Genomic DNA, 17,280 nt, shown 5'->3' with positions numbered 1-17,280 from the left:
CAAACGATGTTGTGGCAGCTGGTGAGAGCATCACAAAGGAGTGGAAGACCATCTGGGTAGTTTGCAGATACAAAAGGCAAATCTTCTTGAGAGCACGTAGGTTTGTTGTTCAATGACCAGGGAACTCTAGTTACAAGATGGGTAGAATTGGGGGTTAGATAATAAAACACATGCAAGGGGTGCCTGAAGGCAAAGCTTTTCTGGTGTTTTATGGGCACTGAGGAAAATATGCAGGACATGTGCTGGAGGCTGTATGATTTGAGATGGTAGCTGCAAATAGGGTGACGTGAAGGAAGATAGGAAGACATAATATGAGATGCCAGCACATCTGGGGCAACACAACTTTTACTGCTGTTTTAAAGGAATGATGTTTGTTTGTCTCCCTCCTCTTATTTTTGAAGTTTAGGAAAAGCCTTTCGCATCACATACTGGCTTAACATTTCTTTGATGATTGAGACAAGTTAACTGATGTTTTCGTTTTTTAGATAATAGAACTATGTTTAGGATGTCATGACCGACTATGGAAAGAATCACGCGTAGAAAGGGGATTTCGTCTTGTTCATGTGCCCAACCGGCTTAGAGAATGTTGAGGGACTAGATTTATTTGTATTGGGATTAGCCAATTACATTTTGTGGGATGCCTTTGCAACAAAATATGTGTAATTATATACATTGTTTCAGTGTGTATAAAAGGTGCAACTCTGTTGAGCACTCTAACTCTCACTCTAACTCTGTTGAGCACTGTAACTCTAACTTCTGGCCGAAACATGCAAAAAACTTGCTTTTCTGACAAAGAGCATTTATTCTCCGTCAAAGCGTTTTTTTCAAAATGGATTTTGGAGTCACTTTCCTACATTTGGTATTTTTTAATGTCTGGTATTGTACAAGAAGGGTGTGGAGTCAGAGAGGTTTTTGAGTTTTGTTTGGAGTTAGGAGGCTAAGTGAAATCAAATTAAATGGAGAGATTTGACTTATGAATGTGATATATGGTGAACTGTTATATGTGGTCTTTTGTTTTTCCTTTTGATTTGCTTTGTTTATTTTTGGTAGCTACCGTAGTGTAATAAGGGGGTATTTCTGTATTTGGGAAAAGATAGTATTTTAGTCGAAAATGCTGTACTAGTGATGAAGAGAGAGAGAGACAGAGAGAGGGAGACAGAGAGAGAGAGAGAGAGAGAGAGAGAGAGAGAGAGAGAGAGAGAGAGAGAGAGAGAGAGAGAGAGAGAGAGAGAGAGAGGTTATAGTCAATATCATTGCACTCCTTCAGTACTTGAGTGAAGGAGATGTATTGATGAGCAATCATGGTATGTTGCTTTATTATTGATAACAAGATGTCTTTTGTGTAAGAATGACTAATGTGGATTAGTGACAAGTGTTGTAAGGCAATTGTGGTGTGAGTGAGAACAATGCAAGTAATTGTTGAAGGGTTTAAAAGGTTTGGGGGCAAGAAATGGCTTTTGTTTTGGCATTTTAATGGGGTTTTTGTGCTGCAGGCACGGCTTTGTGTTTAGGTTTTTGTTTTTGGTTAAATTAAGAATTGTAAGCAAGTAGAGAGACTCTGCTCGATCATCTGTGCTAGTCGCTTCCAAAATTCTGAAATATCATAGAGAATGGACAAAGGAAACTCAGATTAGACTGTTCACATCTTTGTGGGGGGGGGGAGCCTGATAAGGGGTGTTGGAAAATATGTATACCTTTTTATCTACAAGGTATGAGTTGGAGTAAGGCAGAAGTTGTGGCGGTATTTCGAGGAGGCAGGGAAGGCCACTAGGAATAAGAATGGGGAAATAGGGCAGATGCAGGGGGGCTCAGAAACCCCTACCACCCCGCCACCTTACGGGTGTTTTCCTTTACCAGCTGCTGAATGGTATAATAATTCCCATTTTGAGCCTCCTTCATCTCCAGTCTCCAATCCAGAAGTTGTAAGAAGGTGGCCAGCAACACCTCCGACTGCTAGGTTAGCAGACAGGTTGAGAACAGAGGAAGAAGGAAGAGTAGTGCCTCCTACGACTATGATTGAGGACAGAATGAGGATGGCAGCAGTGAATCAGGAACAGAGAAATATACAGGAAGCACTACAGCAAGTACCAGAAGAGTTGGCACAATCAAGGCAGCAAAGAGCAGAGCAGGGAGAAGGTAACAGACAGGTAGTAGAGGCAGGATTGGATCAGTGGAAATCGGGGCAGGATCTTTTCAAGATGGATAGGGCAGTTATCAAAGACTTTAAGGTGGAACTTGAAGGGAGAGGTATTTCTTTAGAAGTAGAATTTGAACCACCAATAAGAAAACAAGTGCGGTAGCATGGTCTACAATTCGGGGCCCTCAGAGCAGCAAGGAATGTTTCAGGAGGGGAAGGTGAAGAGGAAGAATGGGAAAATGATGACGAGCTGGGTGCGGCAGCAACTGCAGCTGCCATTATGGAAGTTAGACCATGGGGTTTTAGGATACACTGTAGTAGTCCCATGGCATTAATGAAGGCTAAGGGGGAAAAGGGGGAAACTCTGATTTAAAAAAAAAAAAACTCTTCACTGGCTCCTGGTTGCTGCATGGATACTCTGGCCATCCTCTATGGGCTCTCCCCCTTCATCTAAAGTCAGAAACCTTGGAGTCATCTTCGACTCTTCTCTATCCTTCCTGTAGGACCCTGTCGGGTAGACACCTTCCCTCCCTAGCCATTCCCTCAAAACCTATAGCAATGTTTTGTTTCTTTGTTTTTTTTCTTTGTTTTTCATATTTGATTCATTTTCCCCAATTCTTTCATTCCCCAAGTTTTGCCCCTTCCCCCCATCTTTCCAATCCCCGGATCTGTCCATTCCTCAAGTCTTTCATTTCCCCAGTCTTCTCAATCCCCCCAATGCTTCCTTACCCCCTTCTGTCCATTCACCCCTCTACTCTTCCCGTACCCAATTCTTCTCATTCCCCAATACCTGGTGTTCCCTCCCAAATTCTTTATATGCCTCACTCCTTTTAGTATCCAATGCTTTACCTGCCCCAACTCCTACCATTGCTAATTAATTCCATACCCAGTTTCTTCATTCCCAAATCTTTCAATACCCCAATTCCTCAAATCTTTTCAACCCCCAATTCATTCCAGTCCTGAACTACATACTTCCATCAATTCCTTTCATCCCCAAATCGTCCCATCCGCAATGCTTCCCATTCCCCAACTCCACTCATTTCCCCATCTCTAACCATTTGTCATGACCCTTGCTCCTGGCCCTCACTGGGAAGTCAGCCTTCCAGTTAGGGCCAGGTCAAAGGCCTTAAACCTCATCCAAGACTCGCTTGGAGTTAGTTCTGGTGCCTTAAGCACCAGTCTCATAACCATCATGAAGACCAACATTAGAATGGGACTATTTACTTGGGACTATTTAACTTGGGGGGTTCAGCCAACATGGAGGCACACACATAGCTCAGTTACAAGGAACTGAACTATGCAGTCTAGTCTTTTGGGTGTGGCAGGCCTGGGACTACTTTACCTGGACTACTTTGGGTGTGGCAGGCCTGGGACTATTTTACCTGGACTACTTTACCTGAGACTATTTAAACCACACCCAAACAGCAGAACATGCTTTGCGTTATTCTGCTGTGGGCAGCGTAACGCTCACCGTGTTAAGTTCTTTGATGCCAGCTTACCTGAAACCAAGGATCTGCAGAGAGAGAAAGAACACTATGAAACTTACCTGGAACAGTATCCTGTCTTCAATCCATCGCTGACTTCAGTTCCACTCACCTGAAGGTACGAACTCCATCATCCGGCAACGCATGCATCCTGGAATACCATAACCTGGAAAGAGGAGAAAGAAAGACAGCATTAGTAAGCGTTTACTCACGTTTCCTTCCGAATGAAGAAAGCCACACTATTCTTATCTGGGTAGTCATCTCCTGGTCAGTATCATTGCTGGAACATTACGGCGCTCGGCGAGGAACATCGCAACCTGCAAGGAGAGAAAAGACACAGGTTAGCAATATAAAAGGCGAAACAGCGCTGTGCATCGCGCATTACTCACCGGACAGCATCGCGCACACCGCGCTTTCCCCTACCGGCCCATGCTCATCTTCAAACTGCATGACAGCTCCAAAATACCTTTCCATACCTAAAAGGAAAGAAGCAAGACATTATTATTCGAACTAAGAGGAACATAAGAACTGCATATAAAGACTGTAAAGCAGCAAACCTACGGAGTCGCAGCAGGCCTGGATTCCCACGGGGGGGCTTGGACCAGTGAAGTAACTTGGTTGCTGCTCGCCCCCCACATCTACGCGCCCCTGCCACGAGGAGCAGGACGGAGAATCCACCTTCTACAATATTAAGGTGAGGAGAGGGCCCAATGGGGAGGGAGGAATTGTGGCCAAGGGAGGTGGGAAAACATAAAGACAATCTGGTATTGAATCCAACTCTCCTATATTGATGACCCATTTATAACAAGAGGCCTTACTTAGGGACCGGGAGAGGGTTTGAGAGTGCAAATCATCCAACCAGGGCTAGGTGGCGTACCCTTGGATACCAGGTGAGCGTAACAGAACGCAAAGCCTCAATAATATTATCCACCTAGGCGTCATGGAGACTTCAGAGACTGTACTAGAAAAGAAGGCCAAATCCCAAAATGTTTTGTTTTCGGGGGAGCAATTCTCAAAAAAGGGATGGGTACATTTATGAAAACAAGGGTGCCGGTAAAGGCACAGAGAATTGATTACCCCTCACTACTTCGATCCTAGGAAGAGGTTGAGACACTTAAGGTCACACACACAAAGGTCTAACAATAGACATATTCACAGGAAGTCAACAGGCAAAAATAGCCAAACGCAACAGCGTACATGAGGTCAGGTTTTAATCATATATATGTAAAAAAGTTTAAAAACAGTTTAATACATCCATGAGATATAAGAGGCACAAAGACATATGTATGATCTTTGCATCAAAAAGAGGAGAAAGGCTACAGAAAAGAGGGAGGAAAAAGAAGAAAAGAATGGGTAAATCAATACACCCTATAATCCTATGTAACGGTTATACAAACACCTAACTTTAGACATTTTTTGAGATATAAGGTGTCGACATGTTTCGGCCAGGTGATGGATTGGACATTTTCTCAGGGGTCCATACAAAGGTAAGTATTGTGGCCATCTTCAGGACAGGTGATTTCTTCACGATGGGCCTTATAAGTGATGTGCTACTGACATCAAGGATCTAAAGAGATGTATATACACATAATCATTAACATATATATGATTAAAACCTGACCTCATGTACGCTGTTGCGTTTGGCTATTTTTGCCTGTTGACTTCCTGTGAATATGCCTATTGTTAGACCTTTGTGTGTGTGACCATAAGTGTTTCAACCTCTTCCTAGGATCGAAGTAGTGAGGGGTAATCAATTCTCAGTGCCTTTACCGACTTCAGAGACTGACCAGTTAGTTCAGTTGTTGGGACAATTACGTGCTGAAGTACATTCAGCCAGGCAAGAAACCAATGCTCCCATCGAGGGATTTGATTGTTACTAAGGATCGTACCACCGAAATAAGTAGACAATTGCTCCAATCACAGGCAGGACAGACCCCATTGCCTGGTAACATTCCGCCAGCACCTGTACCAACTTCTAAAAAACCAGTACAAATAACCCTTCCTGGGGCAGTTCCTTTAGATCCATCTGAACGATTTACAGGGTACCCCAAGAAGTACGCAACATTCATGAACCAGTGTCGTCTTCATTTTCTTTGCAGACCTGGGGCTTTTCCTAACGACCAAGCGCGGGTTGCTTTTGTTTTGTCATATCTGAGCGGCAGCGCTGCGGATTGGTCGGTACCATTGGTAAGTCAGGATGACCTGTTGTTACATGATTTGGGGGTTTCCAGATGGAAATGGAAAAACTCTTTGCTCGTCATACCCATGGTCAAGCATTAGATAACAAACTTTTGTCACTCCGTCAAGGAAGTCAAGACTTGCATACATATATAGCAACATTTAACAGACTAGTCTTTGAAGCTGAGTGGCCTGAGGAAAAAAGGACCACACTATTTCATCGGGATCTACGAGGGGAACTAAAGGATGTCCTTGCTCAAGTGGTTAACCCACCTTAAGACTGTTCAGAATTCATCAACCTTGTGGTGCAATTAGATCACAGATTACAAGACCGAAAAGCGGACTGGATAAGGTTAGACACTCAAGCTGTCTATGTCCGGTCAAAGGATAATGTTCCACGTACATTGGGAAACACGGCAGAACCCATTCAAATCGGAGGTGTACGGCCCCCTTTAACTAAAACTGAAAGAGACAAGAGAAGGCAACAGAAATTATGCTTATATTGCAGAAAATCAGGCCACTTCCTCAAAGAATGTCCAGTGAAACCACCAAGGAGAACTTTTGGAGTCACAGAGAAGGAAGATAATAACAAGGAGTCGGAAAACTACCAAGCCTGGCAAGGGTAGAGGTCCGCTTGTCGAGCGAGAAGGATGAGCCAGAGACCTCACACTTTGCATTACCAGTAATTTTGATCAATCACCAACAACCGTCTCGGATGCATGCTGTTGAAGCATACATAGACAGCAGGGCAGTTGGGAATTATGTAGACCAAGATCTGGCAGCAGAGATGGGGATTCCCTTATGCTCTAAGTCGACTACTGAAAAAGTTACTACTGTTGATGGGACAGAAATAGCTTCCGGACCAGTAACCCAATGTACAGCAGCACTAACCCTACTGTGCCAGGATGGACACTGAGAATCTATTGCATTCAATCTCATCAAAGCTCCTCAGTTTCGACTAATCTTAGGGATGCCATGGTTGGTAGCTCACAACCCTCTAATAGATTGGGGTGCCAAGAAGTTGGCCTTTTCCAATGATTGTGCTCGCATCTGTTATTACCAAGAAAAGGGGAAAACAGACTTATGTACATCTGCTACTCCCAGTACGGCGGCGATTGTACTAGGTGTGACTAGTACTCTTCCAAATGAATACCAAGATTTTCAAGACGTGTTCCAGAAAGAACAAGCCAATACTCTACCACCGCACAGGCCCTACGATTGTTAGAACGACCTCATATCTGGTGCACAAATTCCTTGTGGCTGAATCTATGCACTTACTGAACCAGAAAACCTCCATTTGAAATCTTATCTTGATCAGTACCTGGCAAATGGATTAATCCACCCGTCTAAATCACCGGCAGTCAGTCCCTTATTCTTCGTACCTAAAAAGGAAGGAGATTTGAGGACTTGCATCGACTATCGCGCATTAAACCAGATCACAGTAAAAAAACGTTATCCACTGCCCCTTATTCCCGAATTATTGGATCAAGTCAAAGACGTCCAAATCTATACCAAACTGGACCTTAGGGGGGCATACCATCTTGTTCGAGTGAAGAAAGGAGAGAATTGAAAACCACCTTTCGTACCAAATACGGCTTGTATGAATACCAGGTAATGCCTTTTGGACGTTGCAATGCTCCCGCTGCATTCCAGTACTTTATGAATGATTTTTTGCGGGAGATCATCGATGTTTGCGCCCTGGTTTACATTTATGACATTTTTGTGTATTCTGCTAAAAAAAAAAAACATGACAGGGATGTCCGCTCCGTCCTTACTAAACTCTGCCAACATAAACTGTATGCTAAACTCAAAAAATGCTCTTTTCATGTCGCCGAAGTGGAGTTCCTTGGTTTTATCCTCACACCAAAAGGTATCAGAATGGATAGGCACAAGGTAGATGCCATTCTTAACTGGCCATCACCAACTTCATTTAAAAGAATCCAGAGTATGTTGGGCTTTGCAAACTTGTACCGCCGATTCATCCCAGATTTTTCCCAAATAGTACATCCAATTACATCACTATTGAGAAAAAACAATAACAAGTTCCATTGAACCGAAGAAGCAGAAAAGGCCTTTCTAGAACTTAAAAAAAAAAAAAAAAAAAACTTCTGCTCCAGTTCTATTGCATCCTCGCCCAGACCTCCCTTATATAGTTGAAACAGATGCCTCTAGCATGGCTATGGGAGCTGTTCTCTTGCAAAAGGACCCAGGAACTGGCCAGTTACACCCTGTGGCCTTCAGGTCATGAAAATTCTCACCTCCCGAACTCAACTATGCTATCACAGACAAAGAAATCTTGGCTATAAAATCAGCTTTCAAGGCATGGTGACACTATCTCCTTGGTGCTAGACATACTGTCACGGTCATAACTGATCATTGAAACCTGCAATACATAAAAACAGCAAAGGCTCAATCATCCTGTCAACTGCGGTGGGCCCTTTTCTTCGCTGAATATGACTATGTGATCACCTACCGGCCAGAAGTCTGAAACGGAAAGGCTGACGCCTTGTCCCGCATGGGTGTTGATGAAAAGGTATACATAACTCCAGATCCAGTAGCCATCATTCCAGAAGACAAACTCCTGGGTCTTACGACAACATTGACACAGGGTGAACTCCAAAACAAGATCCAACTCTTAATGGATCCCACTTTCTCACAAGAGTGGTGTACTCAAGGAGAACATTACACCATTAAAGACCAGTTACCATATTTTAGGAACCGTCTATACTTGCCAAGTAAAGATTTACAAGAGCAGGTTATTTCGGGTTATCACGACTCCCTGATTGAAGGTCATCCTGGAATTGCCAAAACTCTAGCTAAAGTAAAACAAAACTATTGGTGGCCCACATGGAATAAAGACATCATACAATGTATCCAATCTTGCGGTATGTGTGCACAAAACAAGTCCCAAAAGCAGAAACCAGCTGGTCTTCTCCAACCATTGAAAATTCCTCCCGCACCATGGAACACACTGTCCCTTGATTTCATTACAGATCTACCTCCCAGTCAAGGATTCAGCACCATCTTAGTAGTTGTAGACTTGTTCTCTAAAATGGCACACTTTATTCCTTTAAAGGGTCTTCCAAATGCATCCAATTTAGCAAATGTATTCCTGGAGGAAATCGTATGGCTACATGGCTTTCCATCGGTCTTGATCTCAGATCGAGGTAGTCAGTTCGTATCCAACTTCTGGAGGAAATGCTGTTCAATGGCCCAAATTGACATTCGACTATCCACAAGTCACCATCCTCAAACAGATGGCCAAACAGAAAGAACAAACCAAACCCTTGAGCAATTCTTACGTTGCATGTTACATCAAGAGAAAAGAAATTGGAAGGACTTGTTATGGATAGCTGAATATGCCTATAATAATTAGTTACACACCAGCACTGGACAAACCCCTTTCTACACTATATATGGTAGACATCCACGTACTTCAGAATTGGATCGCCCAACCCCTTTGGAAATGCCAGCGGTTAAAACCCTACATACGACTATTTCCTAGGCCTTCAAAGAAGCAGCAGAACATTTACTCCAAGCCAAGAACAGACAAAAGAAATTTGCTGACCAACATCGTAGTAAAGCCCCCGACTATCAAATTGGAGACAAGGTCTGGTTAGCATAAAAATATGTGCCCATAAAAGGGACTCAGACCATTCGTCCCCAATATCTGGGACCTTATTCTATTGAATCTATAATAAATCCAGTGGCAGTTAAATTAGCCCTACCACCCACTATGCAGATTCATCCTGTGTTTCACGTATCACTCCTGAAACTGGTACAACCCGGTACTCGGTTTAAAACACCACCAAAACCAGTATTAGATGACAGAGAACCAGAGTTTGAAGTAAAGAATATCCTAGACTCAAAATACACCAGATCCAAACTATACTACTTAGTTGATTGGAAGGGATACAGCCCTCATGACAGATCATGGGAACCTAGTGAATACATCCATGCACCTTGCTTAATTAAAAAGTTCCATCAGAATTACCCAGCCAAACCAGAACCAGGCAGAAGTGCCACCGTGAGAGGGGCCTTGGGGCAGGGGGTGCTGTCATGACCCTTGCCCCTGGCCCTCACTGGCAAATCAGCCTTCCAGTTAGGGACAGGTCAAAGGCCTTAAAACCTCATCCAAGAAACTCTTGGAGTCAGTCCTGGCGCCTTTGGCGCAAGGCTCATAACCATCATGAAGACCAACATTAGAATGGGACTATTTACTTGGGACTATTTAACTTGGGGGGTTCAGCCAACATGGAGACACGCACATAGCTCAGTTACAAGGAACTGAGCTATGCAGTCTAGTCTTTTGGGTGTGGCAGGCCTGGGACTACTTTACCTGGACTACTTTGGGTGTGGCAGGCCTGGGACTATTTTACCTGGACTACTTTACCTGAGACTGTTTAAACCACACCCAAACAGCAGAACATGCTTTGTGTTATTCTGCTGTGGGCAGCGTAACGCTCACTGTGTCCAGTTCTTTTATGCCAGCTTACCTGAAACCAAGGACCTGCAGAGAGAGAAAGAACACTACAAAACTTACCTGGAACAGTATCCTGTCTTCAATCCATCGCCGTCTTCAGTTCCACTCAACTGAAGGTATGAACTCCATCATCCGGCACCGCATGCATCCTGGAATACCATAACCTGGAAACAGGAGAAAGAAAAACAGCATTAGTAAGCGTTTACTCACGTTTACTTCGGAATGAAGAAAGCCACACAATTCTTACCTGGGTAGTCATCTCCTGGTCAGTATCATTGCTGGAACATTACGGCGCTAGGTGAGGAACATCGCAACCAGCAAGGAGAGAAAAGACACAGGTTAGCAATATAAAAGGCGAAACAGCGCCGCACATCCCGCATTACTCACCGGACAGCATCGCGCACACCACGCTTTTGCCTACCGGCCCATGCTCATCTTCAAACTGCATGACAACTCCAAAATACCTTTCCATACCTAAAAGGAAAGAAGCAAGACATTAGTATTCGAACTAAGAGGAGCATAAGAACTGCATATAAAGACTGTAAAGCAGCAAACCTATGGAGTCGCAGCAGGCCTGGATTCCCACGGGGGGGGGCTTGCACCAGTGAAGTAACTTGGTTGCTGCTCGCCCCCCACATCTACACACCCCTGCCACGAGGAGCAGGACAGAGAATCCACCTTCTACAATATTAAGGTAAGGGAAGGACCAAGGGGGAAGAAGGAATTGAGGCCAAGGGAGGTGGGAAAACATAAAGACAATCTGGTATTGAATCCAGCTCTCCGATATTGCAGACCCATCTTTAACCAGAGGCCTTACCAAGGGACCGGGAGAGGGTTCAAGAGTGCAAATCATCCAACCAGGGCTGGGTGGCGTCCCCGTGGATACCAGGTGAGCGTAACACCATTCCCCAATTCTTCCCAATACCCAATTCTTTGTAATCCACAATTCTTCCCAATCCCCAACTCTGCCCATTCCCCTGCTCTTTCCATTCCCCTGCTCATTTCATTCCCCTACTTATTCCATTCCCCAGATCTTTCCTTTTCCCAATTCCTTCCATTCCCCAATTCCTTCCATATGCCAATTCTTATGCATTTCCCAATTCCTTCAATTTTCCTGATTTTTTCCGTTCCCAATTCTTCCTGTTCCTAAATTCTTAAATTCCCCAATTCTTAAATTCCCCAATTCTTCCTCACCCTTCCCCATTAGTTTACCTTCCCCATTTGCTTTCATTCTCCTTCTCATGATCTTCACACCCACCACCCGCGTTGTTGGAGTTGGAAGGGCTTCAAAGCCCACTACACCTCCCCTTTCCCTGGGGTCTCCCTTGAATCTAGTACTCCTAGGTGCCATTCGTTCTGCACTAGTGGCTGCACAATCCCCTTGTGGTATCTAGCAGTGCTTTTTATAGTGATTGACCTGTGACTACACCATGACTCTCTGCTGGTTACCACCAGCAGTGAGGTCCCCCCAGTCACCTGGTCGTGGCTCGCCCTAAAACAAGGGACTTTTTAATAATTTTACCAACTTTCATCCTGCACCCACATCAACATTCACAGCAAGAATTGAGGCAAGCAGAAGGCCATCCGGACTGTGTCCGGTGGTGTGACAAACAATGGAGGGGACCCCAGTACCCAGCCCTCACCCTTGCGTAAAGGCGTCTTCCGTACACTTGTCTAAGCAAATTGGCTCCTTATGCGGAGGGCCTTCCGCCTGCAGGCGGTGGCATCATGAAATCCATTCTAAAACTACAACAATTTGTCTCCATGCATGGAGCCCCCCTACCCAAGGACGGCGGCATGTAAAAATAGGAGGGGAAAAAGAACCCCAGCTCCCGCCCATTGTGAGCCCCTCTGTTGCAGTTAACCATCTGCCAAACCACCCAACGCTCCAAACCTCGTACCCGTTCACTTACCGCCCATGCCACCCAAAATGTCCCTCAGCTCCATGATCATTAAGACCACACCTACATCCGATGGTGCACTTTATCCACCAAAAGTAACCAGGTGTTTTCAGTGTGATTAGAGGATGCTTGATCCAGCCCATGCCCATGCTTTTTAAAAATTTTACTATTTTGGTGTTCATTGTCCTCCTGGATGCCTCAATACCTTTGTGACATTGAGCTCCCCCATGGTTGCTTGTGTATTATCTCTGACCATAGTAACTCTGCGCCCTAAAACCCATTGCCCACCTGTTTCAGTGTTCCTGGAATAATATGCTCAAAAGCTCCCTTCTTCCCAGCAACACCAAGTCTTTACCCCCAGATGGATAACTAGAATATCCAGTGGTGCATGGGGCTGTGTGCACGTGTCCAAGACCCCCCACAAATGTCCCTATAACAACCCTCCTTTTGCGATCCTGAAAATTCACGTCCGCGAGAAACCCAAGTTGTTGTCCTGTCTCTCCTTCCTTGCTCCCTCCGCTGTCCTGGCAATGAACGAGTAACCTACGACCCATACCGAAGTACAATCTGTGAAGAGATGAACAGAAGTGAACCTCGATATTTGCCGTGGACTGTGCTCTGGTGGTCAGTACCCCTTGGCCCACTACCCACCCTTTTCACCCCTATTCAAAACCCACCCAAGCCAGTTCTTCCCTTCACTGATGCCCAGCCCCATCACAAGCCGGTCCCCCTCAGTCCCCCTCAGCTCTGATGTACAATTTGAATCCATCAGAGCCCCATCTCCCTATGCTCTTTAATACCTTGTCCCCCAGGCCTTCCCCATGCACTGTCTTGGCTGAACCTATACGAAATTAGTGTGCAGTGTAATGGCCCAAGTTGTACCCGGCTATGACTATAGCTGCCGCCAATACTTTCCTGAGCTGGAATTGCATGAGGGGGTATCTGTCTGCGTGTGAGAAGAGGTATGGTTCCCCTTCCGCTGTTGCTCTGATGAATGCAGCCATGGACACCAATGGGCAACATTTTTCCTGGCCCATCCTCCCTAGTACCACTGAACTCCCTTTGGTACGCTGGTCGGTCTTAGACAACCTTATCCTTATGTGCAGTGTACCCCCTGAGATGGTCACATCCTCCTTCAGCAGCATCCGTGATCAGAGTCCTCCCTAGCTCGTGCAACCAGTTCTCTGATGCTACAACGTCCCGAAAAAGGCCAGCGTAAAGCAAGCTTTGAAATGGGTTCGTTCGTACACTGAGTAACATACAGTATTAATCAAGGAAAGGATCTTTTTTAAAAGGTCAGCGTGGATGGGTCGCCTGTCATCCCTGTTTGCTGGTATTCCACTATTCCACCCCCTCAAGGCCGCTCTAATGTGGAAACTCTTGGTTGGATACCCATTGCCCTGCCCATTGCCTGCTAGTTGGATATGAAAAGCGATCGCGCTGAGGTGGCCTGTCACCCAAGATTTCGCCCTTTGTGTGTCCTATAACCGAAAGTGCTGTACTTTGTTCCCCCAATTGTCATTTCATATGCCCTTTGTTGCCTGCAAAAAAGTGTTGAAGTTCCTGCTGTATCTGTATCTTGTGCACACCGACAGTGCCTGTGATGCTAGCTTCTTCATGACCTTTTCCAGCTCACTAGGTTCCACAGGTGGCCGCCAAAAGGTGTCATTGTTTCCTGCAGCCATGGGTGAGCCTTCTGGAACTGCCCAATTTGCGAATGTTAGGCACACCAGGGATACCCTGTGCCTTTATGGGAGTGTTTATCTTCAAGCTGATTTCTACTAGGTGCCAAAGAAAACTCAAGGTTGCCAGGTAGTGTGCAGAGTACGGGTTGACTACTCGCACCACCGCCAAGTTATCAGACAACACTACCAAACACTTGGGCCATAAATGTAAGGCCGCCACTAATGGCAACAGTTCCAGAACATTGATGTTCTTGCTCCAATCCTTCCTGTTCCAAGCGTTAGGCCAGTTCCCCCTGCACCATCCCTTCCCCAAGGTGACCCCAAAACCATGTCTCCCCCAAAAGCATCTGTGTTGAGCTGGGCCTGGGAGCAGGAGACCCAGGGCTTGCCCTAAGCATACCCAATAGAAGTCTTTCAAGAAATCCAACCACACCTGAAGGTCCCCCCGTAGCTCTGAGTTCAAGCGCACCAGCTGCCAGCCTTTCGCTGCCAACCCCTGTGGCGAAGGCAAGCTGCCTCGCGAATACCATCTCTGCCAAAATGACCCTGCCAGCAAAAATCGGCTGCCCTATTAATGACTGTATCAACCTCACTGTTTCCCTGCTGCATGCTAAAACTGAGTTGATATATCAGAGATGCACTCAAGTATATTTTCTTGTGGCAGACAGGAAATCGCTTCGACCGTGTCAATCTCAATGCCCAAATAGGTCCGCCTAGTGCAGGGGCCCTTTGTTTTTTCCCACTTAATGGTACTACTTTGAGCTCGAGGGAAGAGGCTAGAATGAGGGCAGGTGGCACAGGGAGTTGGTTTTGGTGAAAGCATCTAATCTGTCCCTGCAGTATGTCACCCACAGGAGCCAGCTTCTGGAGAATTTGGTAAGAAAATAATTTATGGTGGCAGTAATTATTCCATCGCCTAGGTCTCCCAGGTCTTAAGCCACCACACATTGAGAACAGGACCATCAGGTGATTTCCAAGATTGGACAAGGGTTTGGCTGACACAGTCAAGAGCTGAGCGATTAGAAACCCTGTGTCCTTGCTTAGGCCATATTCCCCTTCTTGGTATGTGTTCCCTAGTAGCAGTGTTAACAGGTTTAGTTGGAGTGTTTGTCCAGTGATACCCTTGACCCTGGATAGAATCTCCGTCCAGTAGAAATGAGAGTAGGGACAGGACTACCACATGTGTTACAGGGTGCCGGTCTGCTCGCAGCCTCTCTAGCACAGGGAAGAGTACCCTGCAGAGATGTTGTTGAGATGGCGGGGTGAGAGATACCATCGAAGCATAACCTTATAAGGGTTTTCTTTAATAAGGGTACACCTGAAGCTTTTTTGGGACCTCAACCAAATGTGGGACCAGAACTCTGAGGCAATGGCTATTTGGAGACCTCTCTCCCAAGCTCACATGTATGGTAGCTTTTCTTCCGGATCAGATCTATCTAATAGCTGGTAAAGGCTAGTGATCTTGCGTTTTCTGGGCATATCACTGAGGAAAGACTCAAGAGTTGTAGGTTCCCAAGTTCCGGGCCACCGTACCTCCTTGCACGTGATCTAGTGTCTCATTTGGTTATACTGAAGCAGCTCTGATTGAGGTAGGGAGAAGTTTCCCTTAACTTCCTCATAGAGAAGTAGGCAGTCCCGGCTGTAGCAGTCCCAAAGGAGGCCTGGACCCCTGTTGAATCAGCAGATGAAGGTGGAGGTGTGTAGTCCAGGAGAAAAGTCAGAGTTCCTTAGGATGGGGGAAAAAGGGCCCAGTCCCGGTTTCATCCCCCTGATTCTGTGTGCCAGATACCTGTAGGATAAGGTTGCGAGAGTCAAAATCAATGAGGCCAGCCCAAGCATGGATGTGCGCTCCCCCATTTCTGTAATTGTGCCATTTGGGCTGCTAAGAGATAACATCACAAATTGGTGACCCTGAAGCCGCCCAGAGCCACAGGGCAGAATACAATCTTTTGGGACACACTAGGACGTTTCCACCCTAAATCTAATTGAAGAGGTTGGTTTGAATACCCAGGTGGGAGGTTTTACTTATCTGGATAGGGAGATTGGAAAAGGGACATAACAGTCTGGGTAGAATATTCATCTTTATCGAATGTATCCGACTCAGCCAGGATAATTCAAGAGGGGGCCAGGGGTCTAAATCCACAACAACAGATTTGAGAAGGGGGGATGTTGAGCTTGTAATGGTATCTGTCTCTTGGGACGATGACCACACCTATGTACTGTAAAGATTTGTGCAACCAATTCAAGGGGAACGCAGCCTTGAAGCAGTGGATCATGTCTGACTCTTCGGAAACATTGAGTCTGAAGGACTTGCTAAAGTTTCTGGTGGAACCTGAGGCCTGGACGAAGGCCTCGAGTTCATGAATCATGGCATGGAGAGCTCTGTGTCATTGAGGAACAAGAGGACGTCATCCGCATGTAGCACTTTTTTCAGATGGGAAGGACTGCCTTTGCCACCCTGTATACATGCATTCGCCCTAACACCATGGGCTAAGGGGTCCATTGGCAAAGTAAACAATAGGAGGGAGAGGAGCACCTCTGGCATGTTCCCCTCTTTAAATATACTGGTAGAGTCATGTGGCCGTTTATCCTGATTCTAGTGAATGGGGGAGCCAGGGTTCCAGTGATCCATGCTCTAAAGTTTTGTCCAAAGCCTAGGCCAGCAAGGTGTTTTCCAAAAAGACCCAGTCTAGTCAGTCAAATCACTTATTTGCATCAACCACGGCTGAATAGAATTTTTGTTTTGTTGCTTTCCCCATCTCGATTATGTCTAGTTGCCCGCCAATATTACTGTGTGTAGACCTGTCGACTACAAATCCCGACTGGTCGGGATGTTTGAGCGATGGGAGGACCAGTGGAGGCGTGGTGGTAAGAACCTTGGCAAAAACATTAGCGTTGATATTGAGCAGGGCTATCTGTCATTAGGAATCACAGCTGGAATCTGGCTTGCTTGGTTTATGAAGCAAGACCGTAAGGGAGTCAGCCATTGTTTGGGAGACTGCATTGGAAAACAAGAATGAGTTGTAAAGGCGGGTCAGAAAAGGGGAGAGCAGACATTTCAAGGATTTTTAGAATTGGGTCGTGAAGCCATTAGGGCTTGGAGATCTGTTGTCTTTAGAGATTGGCAGGTTGAGGAAATCCCATTCTGCATCGGATATTGCAGGAAGCGTGACTCTTTCTATAAAGGTATTCTGATCGAATTTATCTGTGAAGAATCAGCCATGAGTTGGGAAGATGCGCAGCCTCACATTTCTCTTCCTCGCCATTTCGCTTGACTTTAGAGGTGTCATGAACTTTGTGATTCTATTTATGGTCCTGAGGTCTTTTAGTTTAAAGGCTAAGAGCCTATAGGATTTGTTGCCTTGGCTATAATAATTCTGTCTATCGGCTATGACCAAATAAGCAGCACAGT

This window comes from Ambystoma mexicanum, chromosome 3p (assembly GCF_040938575.1).
Source record: "Ambystoma mexicanum isolate Mex_15411 chromosome 3p, UKY_AmexF1_1, whole genome shotgun sequence".
NCBI classification, from domain to species: domain Eukaryota; kingdom Metazoa; phylum Chordata; class Amphibia; order Caudata; family Ambystomatidae; genus Ambystoma; species Ambystoma mexicanum.
Note: the sequence above shows the minus strand (reverse complement) of the source record.